We start from the raw sequence: 19,096 nt of genomic DNA on the forward strand, positions 1-19,096 counted from the left end.
GTGAACTGCTGTTGCTTGGCTATATTTGGTTCGGCTAGACGAAGAAACAACTCATGCGTTACTCTGCTTCGCCTTCAAGAGTGGAACGCGACAGCGTTCCCGTCGACCCGCCAAGGGGTGTAAGACAATGGGCTACGGCGCAGCGACTACGCGCCCCGCATTGGACGCGGTGAGCGTCGAGCAACGCAGCGTTCGGCGCGGCAACGAAATGTGCGCCTGAGCGAGCGACGCACGCCTGAGCCTTGGAAACAGCTCGTTTCTAAGGCAACACCGCATTCACTAGAGGCGCTTTTGTACCGCTTTGAAGCATCGTACTCGTGGCTCAGTGGTAGCGTCTCCGTCTCACACTCCGGAGACCCTGGTTCGATTCCCACCCAGCCCATCTTGCAAGAGTTGAGCCAAAGCCACCTAGAAACAAGCGCAGCTGCTTATATACCGCCGCGACGCCGCGAGCGACGGCGCGAGTTGGAGCCCTGTTTCTCCTCTGTCGTGACGTCACGGTGTCACGTGGTCAGCCTTGAAGGCGACACCGCCGCGCCTGAGGAGCTGGGTTGAGCTCTAGTAATATGCTCCGCATAAAAGAAGCAGCGGGAAATCGCAGGCTGAGAAGACCGATAAACATACAGTGCGACGCAACTTGAGAAATACTATTGAAACGTCCAAGAATTTAGATGAAGAAGATTGAATCGTCGCGACGCCACATCACAGTCGCCGTCGGCGTCGAAGTCCCTATAACGAAATTATTTTTCAACAGCTCTGATAGCGTCCACGCAACAATGGTTGCTTGTGTACCGTCAAATGTTCATATTCTGCGGCCTAAAGCTCACGCTACGGTGGAAAAAATGCGCTCGCAGCGAAAGCAAAACATTGGGCGCGGATATGCATGCACACGCGCAGTCGGTCGCTGCATGGAGCCTTCCTTGTCTTACGCTGCATTCGGTTATACAGGCACCCCACTATAAGAACATACTTCACCTAAGTTACCCTCAGTGTTTGCTTATCTTTCACGGAAGGGGCCGGTTCGGGAGACTCCATCGCGGCGACCACGCGCAGTTGCGTTCACTCTAGAGATAGCGTCTGTAAACTATTCTGTGCTTTCAATTAATGTTTTGACAGCAAAAAAACTTCCCTCGTTTTGAGAGTACTTACAGAAATGTGCAGGAGGGCTGCCGCGTGGTGTTTTTATTGAGCGCCGTAAGCCAAACCTACGAGGAGCGCACCGCGTTATCCCTCGTACTACGTAAGGGAGGCGTTTCCGACAGATGGCGACTCCGTAAGTCCTCGTAAGTACTCGTGTAGACCGTTGACCATTACATCGGCAATATACAGGCTAGCAATGCAGGCAATGAAATTAAAGCTGCAAGCATGCGCAGAGAATAATGGCATTTTAGGAGAACTTCGGAATTGCTTCAGAATAGGTAGGCGTTTAGATGATAACTTATTTGATCTTACTCAATGTATTGAAATATCGAAAGTAAAAAGCAGACCATTATATGTGGTCTATTTAGAAATTACAGGAGCCTATGACCGCAACATTTTGTGGAATATTCTGGAAGGTGAAGGTTTAGACGACGATTGTATACAGCTTTTGAGAGAGATTTACCTAGGAAATATCGTTTGCGTTGCATGGTAAGGGATGAGGAGCGAAGAGAAAGGTTATATCAACAAGGGACTGAGGCAGGGCTGCATTTATCCCCATTTCTGTTTATGATGTGCATGGTGAAGATGGAAAGGGCGCTAGAAGGAAGCAATATCGGATTTAATCTCTCATACAAACAGGTGGGTACAGGAGTAGAGCAGCAGCTTCCAGGTTTATTTTATGCGGACAACATTGTGTTGCTAGCTAACAAGCAAAGTGATTTGCAACGTCTGGCTAATATCTGTGGACAGAGAGGTAACAATTTAGGTTTGAAATTTAGTGTTAGAAAATCAGGTGTTATGGTATTCAATGAAAACAGGGAACACACAGTGACGATACAGGGCCAGGAAATACCTCGGGTAACAGAATATAAATACCTTGGTATACGGATAAACGAAGGCAATAGACATACGGAAACACAGGAAAAAACGATAACAGTGAAAGGGAAGAGAAATGCAGCCTTAATGAAACATAGAGCGCTATTGGGATACAATGGGCGTCTTGCGCTGGAGTGTGAGGTATAGTAGCGGCGCCTGGTGGCTGCGCGGGAAACGTCATGTGGGTAGTACCAGCTTGGGCAGTATTGAGCCCTGGCTGTGGCGAAGCACGTTTCTAGAACGAGTTTTGCGTCGATTCGCACTTTTTTCGGCCCTGTTGCTAGTGCGAAAAGGCTCGTCACTTCTCAAAGACCACGCCGACCACGCTGCGAGCTAGCCGCAGCCTATAGTTTAACGAAAACAGACTCTACGTGGACGTAATGCTGGAAGCAGAAGGAATCGGCAGAATCCGGAAAGACCTAGCTCAGCCTCGAAAAAGCGTCACCGTCGTTACTGCTGCGTCGTGGGCTGCCATTAAAAAGAAGGCCTGAATCACAACATCAGATTTTACCGTCTTCCTTCAAGGCTTCACGAAGCGGAGCGTTGGGCACGCTGGATAACTGCAGTTCGTCGCGCTGGCTAAGCGAAACTTCACGCCAGGCTGACTACTTCGCCTGTTTTAAAGCTAGCTTGATTATCTGCGTTGCTAAAAATCGGCATTTTGCACCTACAGTGCCGACGACAGACCGACGTAGCAGCAGGCATGGCTGGTGATTCACGATTCGAGACCCGGCCACAGCGACAATTAACAATTCGACTGGTGCCACATGGTGAAGTGACCAGGTGTGTGCAAATGGCCACAAATGGTCGGGCTGATTCGGTGACAATTCACTACCCCACTACGAACAGCACAGGTTACAGAGTTAAATGCGCTCATCCTTGACCTCAAGCCAGGACGTTGAGGCAGCGCAGGAAGGTAGTATTGATTGCAGCACATCGATGTTCGAGCGCTGTCACTAAAAGCTATATCATGCGAGCAGCGCACGAGCTCGCGCTGCAGCGCGATTCGCGCGAACGTTACTGCGAGCTCATATGCATTGCATCAGTTATCAGTTGCTAAAGGGACAGATGGCCGCTACTACAGCGCAGGCATAACTACATGTCTAGCGGCATGCAGTCAACAAACACTGCAGGAAGCGCGCCGTTTCGCGGCATGCGGGAAGAGCGCTGCCGTCGCGGCGCGTACCGTCGTGCGCTCCAGCAGTTCCGTACGCATGATGCCGGCTTATCGCTGCTGTGAATTCATTTATAGCAAGCGTTTCTTTGCGTTTTTGCGCCTGAATCTAGCAGCGTGCATACCTTACCTGAAGTTCAACTTCGTACGCGACTCGCTTCACTTGCGATTGACACCGCGCTAAAACTTCGCCGCTTATTTCTTGAACGGCGTACACGTATTCGGCGTTGCATAAGTTATTGCCTTTACGCAGCGTACCACCCCTGAAGAAAATCTTCGGCGCCCGATATTCGCTGCAAGCCGTGGTACAACACAACCGAAAGTGGCGGGTCCACATCGTAAACGTGCTTTCCGAAGCAGACGACCGAGCTCGGTACGACCCAGTTCAGGACAGAGGGCGCTTTTTAGCACCATTTTCGCAGCGCCCGCTGGGCAATGCAAGAGCCCAATAGGTACGAGGTGCTCCGAGGTATGTGGAAAGGTGTAATGGTTCCAGGACTTACTCTTGGAAATGCGGTTGTTTGCTTTAAATCCGGGTACAATCAGGTCTCGATTGGAACCAAAGGTCAGTGGGACGCCTCGCATTGGGCGCTCACGGGAAGACTTCAAATGAAGCTGTGCACGGTGATATGGGCTGGACTAGTTTTGAAGTGAGGGAAGCTCGCAGTAAAATTGAGTATTATAGAACGACTGACGAATATGGAAGAAAGTAAATGGGCTGGGAGAGTGTTCAGGTATCTGTGAAGGAAAAACATTGATTCACAGTGAAGGAAAAGAACTCGGAAGCTTACCAGTAAGTACGCGGCTGGTAGGGTGGGCGACACAGCAACAAAGAACGTCAAGCGCAAAGTCAGGGAGGCTGAAATAATCTCACGGGTGGCGGCAATGGAAAAGAAGCCTGCCATGAGTAATTACTTAGGAGGAAAAAAAACGAAATCAGGAAAGAAACAATCTATGATAACTCAAAGGGTAGCTCATTACCTTTCGAAGCGAGATCGGGATGCCTTAGAACACGCACCTATAAAGCGAGATATAAGAAGGAAGAAGAAGCATGTGCTTGCTGCGGTAAATCTAGGGAAACGATGGAGCATGTTTTATTAGAATGTGAAGACATCTGCCCAGCGGTCGATTTAGGTACCACTGGCCTCCTTGAAGCTCTTGGGTTCAGTGAGAGCAGTGGAAAAGTAAACATGTGTGCAATAAGGATTAGTAAGAGGCGGTTGGAGGATTGGTGGAAGAAAACTAGGGAAACGACAAAAAACGGAGACGTACAAAAGCAAAGTTCGCAATAAGGGATCAGAAAATTTGGTTGTGGGAGGTCATAGTGTGTTCTTTTTTCTTGTTTAACCTAGGTAGGACATTATTCAGTATAATAGCAAGAGCTTGGTGGCGCAACCCAAAACCCTTGGTGGCGCAACTCAAAAGAGCACACTCATAACATCCATCCATCCATCCAGCCCCAATATCGCTGTCATGTAGGCTTATATAGGAATTACGTATTTTATATTGACGTATCACGAATCCGAAAACAACTGCCCGCGGCCACACCAGCTAGGATTCTTTCATATCGTACTTCGCCCTAGGAGAGATGAAGCAGGTCACCAACAAAATAAAACACAATATCACAGAGGAAAGGAGGGAGAATGCAACAGAAAAGGCAGGAAAGTAAACCATGGACGTGCCCGGCTGGCTATCTTACATCTGGGGAGGGCAAAATTTAATGGTCGTTTAGTGGCAAATGCGAGAGAAATGCCGCAAACATTGCGTCGCACCTCGTTGAGGACCCGGATCCACGATCCAAACCACGTCTACCACATTGCAATGCGTTCTTCAGGAGCTCACTCGACAGACGCACGCACACACGGTGTCCCAGACATCTTGAGCCAAGAATTTAAGAATGAAAGTCGCGTCGCAAGCGAATTCAATCGAACGCGTGCTATTCGCAATAGCCTATAGTAACTCAAACAATTTTTTTTGTTTTCCCCATAACTCACTAATTAATTAAGTTTAATTACCCAAATTACCCAAATCGCAGGCAGTTTTAATTGGAGGCAAACTTGGCAAGTGCGCCTCGAATGATAAATTGTTTTGTCTAAACCGAAATAGCGCGAATTGGTAGGCTGCATGAAAGAGAGACATTCTTATTGAATGACAGGAAGTTATTCGGCATATATCTGGCGATCACTCAGGAAATGGTTGTTGTGGAACGACGAGTCGGTTCTGATGTACTTCGCTATAAAAACGCGCGAGATAGTGTCGAGCAGCCTATATTGGCTTTTGTGTGTGTATATATATATCAATTCTAAATATTGTAAGGCAGTTTGTCGTGTGCGTATCATGGACACGCATGCTTATATCGCCTTCCGTTTCCCTACCACGGTTGCGCTTTAAAACCAACAGCGCGCGCATGCGATCCCATAGATGAGATGAATACATATATATAGAAAAGTATCAGTCATAGCTCTCGTAGTATAGCCTTCTGAGCCGTTTCCCTTTTCTTTTTCTTCTCTTTTTTTTGTTTGAAAGAAGTCCTATTAGGGTTATTATAATTACACGAAGGTATTTCGCCCTCGCCAGCAGCAGTACTTGAGATAGCTATTCCGGCGGCTAGCTTCCCACGCTATGCGTGCCGCCCCCGCACCTGTTTAAGCTTTTTCCTAGACGCTAGAGCTATACAATATCCGCGCAACCTTGAGCGATCGGAAAGCGCGTTTTCCACCCTGGGTCGGCGGAGAGGGGAGATTTCGTTCCGGCCGCGAAGCTCTCTACATCTCAGTAAGGTGCCTCGCGGTGGTCTCGTGCTGAAGATGCCCTCTCGGTGAGCGCATATTTCCCCCCTCATCTTTTAAGAGATTCAATACATACAAGCATTTGTCTCGCAAACCAGATTTATTTCAAGGGAATTTCCCACGTCTCAATAATTTCTCTCGTCGTATACGAGTGCTGATTGCCATGTTATAGTTTGTTAACGAAGCTTCCCCTCAAGTCTAAATATTTTAAGGCAGTTTTCCTAGTCTATAAAGCCGCTCGAGTTCACGCTGCTTCTCTGGCGGCCATTTTTCAAAGAAATTATGCCTTCCAACCACTCAGAATGCCGGTGACAACTTCACGTTTGATCAATTCTGGATATTGTAAATAGTAAACAGCTACTTTTGCTTACATGATCGGCCATGACATTGAAATTGCTGATACAACGGAAAGCATTGCACCGGATGCACGTATATAGAACTGTGTATGTTGAGTGAGATAAGAACTGCACTATAGGCATCGCAGGCAGTTTTAATGGGAGGCAAACTTGGCAAGTGCGCCTCGAATGATAAATTGTTTTGTCTAAACCGAAATAGCGCTAATTGGTAGGCTGCATGAAAGAGAGACATTCTTATTGAATGACAGGAAGTTATTCGGCATATATCTGGCGATCACTCAGGAAATGGTTGTTGTGGAACGACGAGTCGGTTCTGATGTACTTCGCTATAAAAACGCGCGAGATAGTGTCGAGCAGCCTATATTGGCTTTTGTGTGTGTATATATATATCAATTCTAAATATTGTAAGGCAGTTTGTCGTGTGCGTATCATGGACACGCATGCTTATATCGCCTTCCGTTTCCCTACCACGGTTGCGCTTTAAAATCAACAGCGCGCGCATGCGATCCCATAGATGAGATGAATACATATATATAGAAAAGTATCAGTCATAGCTCTCGTAGTATAGCCTTCTGAGCCGTTTCCCTTTTCTTTTTCTTCTCTTTTTTTTTTGTTTGAAAGAAGTCCTATTAGGGTTATTATAATTACACGAAGGTATTTCGCCCTCGCCAGCAGCAGTACTTGAGATAGCTATTCCGGCGGCTAGCTTCCCACGCTATGCGTGCCGCCCCCGCACCTGTTTAAGCTTTTTCCTAGACGCTAGAGCTATACAATATCCGCGCAACCTTGAGCGATCGGAAAGCGCGTTTTCCACCCTGGGCCGGCGGAGAGGGGAGATTTCGTTCCGGCCGCGAAGCTCTCTACATCTCAGTAAGGTGCCTCGCGGTGGTCTCGTGCTGAAGATGCCCTCTCGGTGAGCGCATATTTCCCCCCCTCATCTTTTAAGAGATTCAATACATACAAGCATTTGTCTCGCAAACCAGATTTATTTCAAGGGAATTTCCCACGTCTCAATAATTTCTCTCGTCGTATACGAGTGCTGATTGCCGTGTTATAGTTTGTTAACGAAGCTTCCCCTCAAGTCTAAATATTTTAAGGCAGTTTTCCTAGTCTATAAAGCCGCTCGAGTTCACGCTGCTCCTCTGGCGGCCATTTTTCAAAGAAATTATGCCTTCCAACCACTCAGAATGCCGGTGACAACTTCACGTTTGATCAATTCTGGATATTGTAAATAGTAAACAGCTACTTTTGCTTACATGATCGGCCATGACATTGAAATTGCTGATACAACGGAAAGCATTGCACCGGATGCACGTATATAGACCTGTGTATGTTGAGTGAGATAAGAACTGCACTATAGGCATCGCAGGCAGTTTTAATTGGAGGCAAACTTGGCAAGTGCGCCTCGAATGATAAATTGTTTTGTCTAAACCGAAATAGCGCGAATTGGTAGGCTGCATGAAAGAGAGACATTCTTATTGAATGACAGGAAGTTATTCGGCATATATCTGGCGATCACTCAGGAAATGGTTGTTGTGGAACGACGAGTCGGTTCTGATGTACTTCGCTATAAAAACGCGCGAGATAGTGTCGAGCAGCCTATATTGGCTTTTGTGTGTGTATATATATATCAATTCTAAATATTGTAAGGCAGTTTGTCGTGTGCGTATCATGGACACGCATGCTTATATCGCCTTCCGTTTCCCTACCACGGTTGCGCTTTAAAACCAACAGCGCGCGCATGCGATCCCATAGATGAGATGAATACATATATATAGAAAAGTATCAGTCATATCTCTCGTAGTATAGCCTTCTGAGCCGTTTCCCTTTTCTTTTTCTTCTCTTTTTTTTTGTTTGAAAGAAGTCCTATTAGGGTTATTATAATTACACGAAGGTATTTCGCCCTCGCCAGCAGCAGTACTTGAGATAGCTATTCCGGCGGCTAGCTTCCCACGCTATGCGTGCCGCCCCCGCACCTGTTTAAGCTTTTTCCTAGACGCTAGAGCTATACAATATCCGCGCAACCTTGAGCGATCGGAAAGCGCGTTTTCCACCCTGGGCCGGCGGAGAGGGGAGCTACCTTTCCGGGCAACATTGAAGGATCACGAGTTCAAATCACATGTTATGTTCCTTTTTTTTCTCCTTTTTTTTTCTTTTTTTTATGTATTTTCCTTCCTTTTATCACTGTACGGAAACCCTCCTAAAAAAAATTATATATCCTCAATTATGTGTGGCCACACATGTGCAGGTCATAAATACCAGGTTCTCTAGCCGAGTGCCATCCATGCGGTATAACCGAGCTCAGATTGGTCCACCTTGACTGATCAAATAGGGCACCACTGTCGGTTAAATGAGGCGTACAACTCCTGCGGGACCCGCCGTGGTTGCTCAGTGGTCATGGTGTTAGACTGCTGAGCACGAGGTCGCGGGATCGGACCCCGGCCACGGCGGCCGCATTTCGATGGGGGCGAAATGCGAAAACACCCGTGTACTTAGAATTATGTGCACGTTAAAGAACCCCAGGTGGTCGAAATTTTCGGAGTCCTCCACTACGGCGTGCATAATCAGAAAGTGGTTTTGTCACGCAAAACACCATAATTCAATTTTTAATTTAACTCCTGCGGGGACGGTAGAGTATCCGTCTCCAGTGCAAGAGGACCGTGATTCAAATCCCCGTGCCGCGCAATTCTCCACCGGGAAATACAAAAAAAAAACGTGTTTTGAGAAAATTGCACAAACAGGCCTGGAGTGCGGCCTGATCCCGGTGACCAGAACCGGTAACGCACTCTCTCACCAGAGCAGGATTGGCCACCCTGGTGCAGTACTTGGCCACAACCTCCTATATGAATACAACAATCAAACCCCGGCCCTCAGTCCCCAGCAGCCGCGAAGCAACTGACCACGGCGGCGGTCAGATCTGTAACGCTGCAGAGGGTGCTAAGAATACCTGGCTCCGGACAGGCCGCCATTGGAATCTGAACCTGGCAACGTTTAACGTTAGAACGCTATCTAGTGAGGCGAGTCTAGCAGTGTTATTGGAGGAATTAGAGGGTAGTAAATGGGATATAATAGGGCTCAGTGAGGTTAGGAGGACAAAAGAAGCATATACAGTGCTAAAAAGCGGGCATGTACTGTGTTACCGGGGCTTAGCGGAGAGACGAGAACTAGGCGTCGGATTCCTGATTAATAAGGAAATAGCTGGTAACATACAGGAATTCTATAGCATTAACGAGAGGGTGGCAGGTCTTGTTGTGAAACTTAATAAGGGGTACAAATTGAAGGTGGTACAAGTCTATGCCCCTACATGCAGTCATGATGACCAGGAAGTCGAAAGCTTTTATGAAGACGTGGAATCGGCGATGGGTAAAGTCAAAACAAAATACACTATACTGATGGGCGACTTCAATGCCAGGGTAGGCAAGAAGCAGGCTGGAGACAAGTCAGTGGGGGAATATGGCATAGGCTCTAGGAATAGCAGAGGAGAATTATTAGTAGAGTTTGCAGAACAGAATAATATGCGGATAATGAACACCTTTTTCCGCAAGCGGGTTAGTCGAAAGTGGACGTGGAGGAGCCCGAATGGTGAGACTAGAAATGAAATCGACTTCATACTCTGCGCGAACCCTGGCATCATACAAGATGTAGACGTACTCGGCAAGGTACGCTGCAGTGACCATAGGATGGTAAGAACTCGAATTAGCCTAGACTTGAGGAGGGAACGGAAGAAACTGGTACACAAGAAGCCAATCAATGAGTTAGCGGTAAGAGGGAAACTAGAGGAATTCCGGATCAAGCTACAGAACAGGTATTCGGCTTTAGCTCAGGAAGAGGACCTTAGTGTTGAAGCAATGAACGACTATCTCATGGGAACCATTAAGGAGTGCGCAATAGAAGTCGGTGGTAACTCCGTTAGACAGGAAACCAGTAAGCTATCGCAGGAGACGAAAGATCTGATCAAGAAACGCCAATGTATGAAAGCCTCTAACCCTACAGCTAGAATAGAACTGGCAGAACTTTCTAAGTTAATCAACAAGCGTAAGACAGCGGACATCAGGAACTATAATATGGATAGAATTGAACAGGCTCTCAGGAACGGAGGAAGCCTAAAAACAGTGAAGAAGAAACTAGGAATAGGCAAGAATCAGATGTGTGCGTTAAGAGACAAAGCCGGCAATATCGTTACTAATATGGATGAGATAGTTCAAGTGGCTGAGGAGTTCTATAGAGATTTATACAGTACCAGTGGCACCCACGACGATAGTGGAAGAGAGAATAGCCTAGAGGAATTCGAAATCCCACAGGTAACGCCAGAAGAAGTAAAGAAAGCCTTAGGAGCTATGCAAAGGGGGAAGGCAGCTGGGGAGGATCAGGTAACAGCAGATTTGTTGAAGGATGGTGGTCAGATTGTTCTAGAGAAACTGGCCACCCTGTATACGCAATGCCTCATAACCTCGAGCGCACCGGAATCTTGGAAGAACGCTAACATAATCCTAATCCATAAGAAAGGGGACGCCAAAGACTTGAAAAATTATAGACCGATCAGCTTACTGTCCGTTGCCTACAAAGTATTTACTAAGGTAATCGCAAATAGAATCAGGAACACCTTAGACTTCTGTCAACCAAAGGACCAGGCAGGATTCCGTAAAGGCTACTCAACAATAGACCATATTCACACTATCAATCAAGTGATAGAGAAATGTGCAGAATATAACCAACCGTTATATATAGCTTTCATTGATTACGAGAAAGCGTTTGATTCAGTCGAAACCTCAGCAGTCATGGAGGCATTACGGAATCAGGGTGTAGATGAGCCATATGTAAAGATACTGGAAGATATCTATAGCGGCTCCACAGCCACCGTAGTCCTCCACAAAGAAAGCAACAAAATCCCTATAAAGAAAGGCGTCAGACAGGGAGATACGATATCTCCAATGCTATTCACAGCATGTTTACAGGAGGTATTCAGAGGCCTGGAGTGGGAAGAATTGGGAATAAAAGTTGATGGAGAATACCTTAGCAACTTGCGATTCGCTGATGATATTGCCTTGCTTAGTAACTCAGGAGACCAATTGCAATGCATGCTCACTGACCTGGAGAGACAAAGCAGAAGGGTGGGTCTGAAAATTAATCTGCAGAAAACTAAAGTAATGTTTAACAATCTCGGAAGAGAACAGCAGTTTACGATAGGCAGCGAGGCACTGGAAGTGGTAAGGGAATACATCTACTTAGGGCAGGTAGTGAACGCGGATCCGGATCATCAGATTGAAATAATCAGAAGAATAAGAATGGGCTGAGGTGCGTTTGGCAGGCATTCTCAGATCATGAACAGCAGGTTGCCATTATCCCTCAAGAGAAAAGTGTATAACCAGCTTGGTCTTACCAGTACACACGTACAGGCAGAAACCTGGAGGCTTACGAAAAGGGTTCTACTTAAATTGAGGACGACGCAACGAACTATGGAAAGAAGAATGACGGGTGTAACGTTAAGGGATAAGAAAAGAGCAGATTGGGTGAGGCAACAAACGCAGGTAAACGACATCTTAGTTGAAATCAAGAAAAAGAAATGGGCATGGGCCGGACATGTAATGAGGAGGGAAGATAACCGATGGTCACTAAGGGTTACGGACTGGATTCCAAGGGAAGGGATGCGTAGCAGGGGGCGGCAGAAAGTTAGGTGGGCGGATGACATTAAGACGTTTGCAGGGACAACATGGCCACAATTAGTACATGACCGGGGTAGTTGGAGAAGTATGGGAGAGGCCTTTGTCCTGCAGTGGGCGTAACTAGGCTGATGATGATGATGATGATGACCCAAATTTTTCATTGATAGCTGAGGACCCCACGTATGATAGGCAGATTTGTAGAACACATTCAGAAACCACCGGTCGAGTTGTTTCCTTTGCGACACGTATCACGTAGTCCTTTTTCCCGGGTTGCAAAGAAAGCCTGCGAAATATGAAAAAAAGAACCACGTGATGGAGCGCTTACGCAGCGGTATCGTGCTGCTATCAAGCGTGCGTTCGGTAAATGAGTTCGGCTCCCGTCGGATGACGGCGAAAATGCATGCTGCTGGCCGAGCGCAGCCGATGCGATAAAGAACGCCCTGCCGCTTCACCGTCGCCGGTCACGATGCAGCCGACCTCCGAACGCACGCTTGAGAGCAGCACGATACCACTGCGCAAACGCTCCGTCACGTGGCTTTTTTCATATTTCGCGGGATTTCTTTGCAACCCGGAAAAGAGCACTACGCGATACATATGGCAAAGGAAACAACTCGACATGCGGTTTCTGAAAGTGCTTTACAAACCCAGCTGCCTATCATACGTGGGGTCCTCAGCCAGTAATGAATAATGAAAAAGACGAAAGGCCTCGCACTTACCGGCTGCGTGTTACAGTGTTAGCGGAGGGAGCGTCGCATCGAGCCTTAAGGCTGTTTCACATGCTGCGACTGCAACGACGAAAATCGGTGCTGTCGCACGCGTCGCAATGCGATTTTTAGAGGGCTCATTTCACATGATTGCGATTTCAACAATGCGACTGGTGCGACGCCCAGGGTTGCTTACTGCCAGGTTTCGTGGCACACGCTGCATAATTACTTTATTGTAGTGAATAAAACGTTTACACTATAATATTATTGACTTATCTTGATTAGAAGCAAATAATGTGTACGTTTACTAATTTAAAACCGTTAGTTAAGATTTGTCTTGGAGTGCGCGACGGCGGTTTCTGTAGTTCAGTGCGACATCGCGCACGTAAACAGCTGTTCGCAGGTGGTTCAGCGTTTCCTTATTCTATGGTTCAGCGCTGTGTGCTGTCTTATCTACCTTCTATGACCGTTTCGTTTTGCCTGCGCTACAACAATCTGCAAGATGGCCTATCGACAAGTTCATATAGCTGCCCTCACCGTATATGCAGTATTCGGAATTCGGCTGCACGAAGTTGTCGTGTCAGCCCAACAAGATCCTCGCGCTACCCGTGCTCGGCGTCAGCTTCTGGAGAAATGATGCGTGTATATTGCCCGTCATTGCGCATATGTGGTGCCTGCTCCTAGCCATATTCTTACGCCAAACGCATCAAGAAGCACCAACCCGAATGCCCGCGTGTGCCCCTGAACGAAGCCTCAAACGATCTGTGTGATTACGACGTGGAATGAAAATTGTGTTGTGAAATTCAACCTTAGCGCCAGCCTGGTTCGTCCATCGCCGTGCTTGCGCTGCGAATATATATATGGGAGCCCTCTATAAATATTTCTAAAGGCGCAAAAGCCGACGAATCAAATGTTTCGAGCAGTTACCGTCACTTTTGTAGAAACCTGTACGTTGTAACATAGCATTCTAAAAGACACACTTCTCGTCTACTTTGTTGTCCCGTGTCTCGCGCTGGTAGTATACTCGGAACTTCTAACAAGAAGACCGTATCAATACGGGCTATCCATAATGCAGGATCGTGGGCCCACGGCAGGCGCACTTGCCCTAGAATTTTTTAGCTTTCTGCTCAGCCTCGCACGCCTCTCACGGTTAGCCTGTTCTGTGGAAATAAATATTATTATTATCAACGTTATTAGATATCATAGTTTCTTCAGTGTAATATATAGCAATCTTCCAGATTTTTTAAGCTAGTCATGCATTTAACCTGTATTAGATCAACATTGTTACGACATGCTTATGGGAGTCATCTCAAACTAGATTGCTCAGCCAGAGAAAATACAAATGCAAGCCTCAATGTTTATTCCGATTTGGTATTCCTAAACAGATTATATTGGCAGAATTTTGTGTCTGCTTGCATTTCCTGCAAGTCAATGTTCAGAGCTGGAAAAACTGATTCCTTTTCTTGCTGTCGAAAGGCTGCTTCAATGTCGATAGCAAGCTATAATTATTCATTTCGAAAGTGTTAAGCAATGACTATATGTCTAAGCTTATCAATGCGTTTTTGTTCCACGAACACAATCAAGTTTTCTCTCTCCGTCTCATTGACAGCCATGGAATGAAACCGTTCACTTTCATAAGTATCAGGATGCAAACATTCTGGAGTTTGTCCTGAGCATTTGTCTGCATCCTATAGTGTGCATGTTTGTATCAAGTTTTGGTGTTACAATCTATAGTAATTAACTATAGTGCAACAGAAATACGATGGACAGGAACGAAGTGAACACACAGAGCGCTTCGTTCTTGTCTGTTGTCAATCTGTTGCACTTTAGTTAATAATGAATACACACAAACTCATCTAGTTTTCAGTTATTATGTCGGTCTTATAAGCCAGCTTGTGTCCTGGAATATCTGCAGGACTATGTATCCTGTAATTTAATTTCTGGCCATGTGCTTGCAAGTCGCGTGTCAATCTCCTGATTTTCCTGACAATCTTGTGTGATGTGCAGGCCTAAATAGTTTCTAGTGAATCCATGCAGGGTGTTGTGCAGGGTGTAATCTGCACTACAAGTGCTGCTTTGGTTGCTTTCAATTCAGCTTTTCTAGGTTTAGGATGACCTGGAATGGTACTCACTTATATAGGGTTTAGCTTTATGTAGTGTCATACTACTGTTACACTGCTATTGCCATGCCATATGTGCCTTATGTTTGCTTGCATCTTCATGATTAGCAACCTCCTCTGTGTGTTTGGCAGTTGCATATAGTCTCCTGGCCTAATTGTTTTCCCCCATATTCCACGGTATGGGCCTGTTGTGTTTCAAGTTCAGGCACTCCCGAGGTTGTGTTTCTGAAGGGAGGGGTAGTCGTCTTTGCATCTCATATGCTAGCTGGCATAGTATCTTGGGACGAGGTTCTGAGCTCTTGAGACAAAGAATTTGTGCTGCAGGCTGCAACTCTACTGTCTAGGTGCTTGTTCGTTAGCTCTTTCTCATAGAGGTCTTCAAGCATGGTAAAGTTGGAAAGACCTGTTATTACTACCCGATTCCTGTATTCGACGAGTTGTCTTTTTTGTGTGCTGCTGGTAATTCATACCGTACCATACCTTGGACACAAGCACAGCATCTGCGATTTTCTATAGTATCCACTTGTCCACCCCCATTATTTCGAGATTATTCTTTTCACCAGGTGTGGAAGTTGCGTCCAGGCATTGCATAATTGTTTCACCCACGTGCTGGCTCTGCCGTCATGGGCTTACACTAGCTGAGGATTTGTGGATGTTGACTTGTGGACATACTTGTCCAGCTATGTGGATCACAATGTGCAATCTGGGGTAGTTCTTGATTCTAGTCTTTCTTTTTTTTCGGACGTTGATATGAGCTGACTTATCAGAAAGCGAGAGGCCAGACTGGCCAAGAAAGTCTGCAGTGTTGTTGAGGGCTTGTTGCATCATTCTTGATTTCTGTATAAGATAGCTTTCCCATAGACTGTAATACACCATAGGCTGTAGTGTTTCCTGTAGTATGCCCGTGTTGTTGGTGTGTGTGGGCCAAATGTACCTCCAACTCTCACCTGGAATTTTCTGCCTTTCAGAAAGTTACTGTTTAAGTGCTCTACCAGAAATGTTTTTGCTCATCGTTCCTCTTATTAGAGCAGCATGAGGTACTGCTGTTAAAAGCCTCTTCACTCTCTTCATTCTTTCATAAGCGGTATTGCACAATGTCCTGCAATAAAGTTTCTGCTGCTTATGGCCCACTCATATCTGCCAGAAGGGACAACTCTTGAAAAAGGTTTTCTTTGTGCTATGTGTGCGACGTATATGTAGTATGATCATTCATGCCTTGACATTATACATCTGTAGAACCAGCTTCCTGACAGAGTACTTGCTATACCTGATCATGCTTATTTGTGCAGTGCTGTTGAACAATACATATTGATGCAATGAATATTTACACACTCGAATTATCACGAAACATGGTTGTTTTACAATTCTGCCCTTTGCTTTCTATTGGTGTTAGATTTTGCATAAACATGCCCCCTATGCCATAGTATTTTGAAGTGTAAGGGTTCAATAAAAGGTGATGAACTAAATCTAAGTGCAAGAGCTTTTTTTTCACCTATGACTCCCATCGAAATGCGACTTCCATGGCTGGCAATACAACCCCTCGCCTTGTGTTAGCAGCAGAATGCTATAGCCACAGTGGCAGGTGAACAAATTGAAGAACAATATTTCTGTCTATAATTTTTTTTCTTGCCTGTATGTAAGTAAAGTTTGGAATAGGTTTGTCATTGCAAAAAAGCCCAGTTTGTGTTCTTTTATTGAATAAACCACATATTGTGTATAGTTGAAATGCAGAAATTTGTTCTAAAATCCTCGGGTGATATATGTTCTTGCAAGTAGCATGGTATTTCATTAATTATAAAGATAGAAATCCACTAATATATGTGATATATATAATATGAATATATATATATATATATATATATATATATATATATATATATATATCGCACACACTAATATATGTGATCACAAACTTATTAGAAACTTACTAGAAACATGTAAGGCATGAATGTTTCTGCACACTTGATCAGCCGTGAACGTGCAAGAACTTCTTGTACTGGCTGACTTCACTGCACAGTTTTGATTTACTTTTCTTCAGCGTGTCGTTTTATACTGTTTTATCCCCACAAGAACAGGCCATTTGCCTGCTTTTCGCATTGTTGCACGAGTTCTACATAATTGTGCAGGAGGGTACGTTGTCACTTTGCCATTATAGCAAGCAATTTACTTAATCTACTAGCTGTACAGTTAAGTACCTTGCAGAGCAAGTGTTCATACAGATTCAGTAAGGATACAAAGTCCGCAACATAGTCAATGTTTATTGGTTTCTGTGCAAGAAAAAAAAATTATCCAGAGAAGAGGTGCAACTTAACGTGCATGTAATGTTTTATTCAAGCCACGGATTTAATGCTATCGTAGCAAATTCATTACGATAGCCTACACTTTCGCTCTGTCAAATTTAATAAGAGCTAAGATAAACTTTCAAGATGCATCGGGAAAATCACGCTTGAAAACCGACAAGAAAATGCAAGTGAACGGTACCGCGTTCAGCGCAACGTTGAAACTTCGGGTACTTTGCTGTCTCGTCATTTGCCTTTGCCGAGGTTGAAATAATTCAAGCTGCTCCGTAAGCGCGATTTTTGCGTGCTACTCAACAAAAGAAAATTGTGACGACCTCGTCGTCTGCTGGCGATCGAACGCCTCCTAGCACTGACAACTCGCAAAGGCGTACGAAGCAAACGTGAAAATGCACTTCATTTGCTGTGTAGCGTGTCAACAAACGCATAGAAATCGGAGAATGCAATCTGCGGTACAAGTTTTTCATTCTCCTTTCGCGTACGTACCGAATTCGACGATCCACGTCTCTGCGCATTGCACTTGTCGTGCGAGACGCCATTCTCCAAAACAAACCGGCGAAATAGCTCCGTTGACAGCTCTCCGCGCAATTCCGACGGAAAATCGCAGCGATCGCTGCGACGGTGCGACTGTGCGACCAACCGGTTGGTCGCAGCCGAAAATTGGGGGTCGGCACTGCGACTACGATTTTCATCGCAAACGACGGAAATCACAATTCCGGTGCGAAGAAAATCGCATCATGTGAAACAGGCCTTACTCGTAGCCGCTCGCCATCGCCCCTTGCAGGAGCAGTGATCCCCGCCACGCACGCTGGTATTCACGGGCTGACGACGCCGCGGACGAGTGTAGCACTACCCACCTCACGCTACCCGGAAACTAAACGCCCAATGTACGATTTTCGTTTCATCGGCAAAGCTAGACAAACTGCAGCTAAATACATCTTGAATGCACGAAGACAGCACGGAGTCGAAAACAGTTCGAACCATCCGTGAGTAAGAATAACTTCACCTTCTTGGAAGATTAGCTCACCGCCGTCTGTGACACATGGTCACGCAAGGACTTTGCTGCCGTCTTTGCAGCGAATATTCACATCGTCGCTATATATCAGCGCCGACAGTATGAGACAAAATGGCGCCACGCTTTTGCAACACCAGCCTGCTCGTTTGATGTCCGCTGCCTGCGCTCATCGAAACCGGGGTACAGAAAGTGTAGTTTTCATGCTACACTACAGCTGTAAAGAAAATGGCTTCGTGTACGTAGGCGGAGGTAAACTTTTCCATGCCAAGTAAAAAAAGAAAGGCAACTTCCTACGCTAGATGCACTGGTGTAGTCACTGTAGATAAAAAGAAATAACCCTATTGACTTCAAGACGAACCAAATTTAAACCGTAAGGGGATCTATTACAGCTGGTGTTGGAATAGTAATTGCAGAGCGAGTGTGGCTCACTCTGCTTGCAAGCGCAGGGTTTTCAGAGGCAGCAGGGAGGGAGTGTACATGCGTGTGCACCTCTTGAGTGTGCGTGCGAGTGTACTTGACTTTGTGCGCGCGCGTGCTTGTGTCTCCTTTCTTTGAATCTGCATGCGCACGAGCGTGTTTATGCATCTGCGAGAATACGCGCGTTTGTGTATGCGTGCATTTCCGTGTGCGTACGTGGGCACATTTTTCTGCCTGTGAGCATGCGTGGGCGCCTGTAAATGTGCATGGAGGCGAACTTGTGTGTTATCTGTGCGTCTGCATGCGTGAGGGAGAGTGTGTGTGTGGTGTGTAAGTGTTTGTGTGTATGTGTGTGCGCGAGCGAGCGAGCATTTCCCTTGCTTGCACCTACTCTCCGAGGCAAATGGGACATAGACATTAAAAATTATGGGGTTTCTACGTGTCAAATCCCTATCTGATTATGAGGCGCGCCGTAGTGGGGGACTGCAGAATAATTTCGACCACCTAGGGCTCTTTAACTTGCACCTAAATCTAAGTACACAGGT

At 46.0% G+C, this 19,096-nt stretch overlaps 1 protein-coding gene across 1 annotated transcript in view; it reads right to left on the bottom strand.

Moving 5' to 3' along the window:
• The window catches only part of LOC142585988 (protein Wnt-16-like), a 277,621-nt gene that overhangs the window by 130,024 nt on the left and 128,501 nt on the right, over window positions 1-19,096 (bottom strand). The gene's annotated exons all lie outside the window — the stretch shown is intronic.

This window comes from Dermacentor variabilis, chromosome 6 (assembly GCF_050947875.1).
Source record: "Dermacentor variabilis isolate Ectoservices chromosome 6, ASM5094787v1, whole genome shotgun sequence".
NCBI lineage: Eukaryota > Metazoa > Arthropoda > Arachnida > Ixodida > Ixodidae > Dermacentor > Dermacentor variabilis.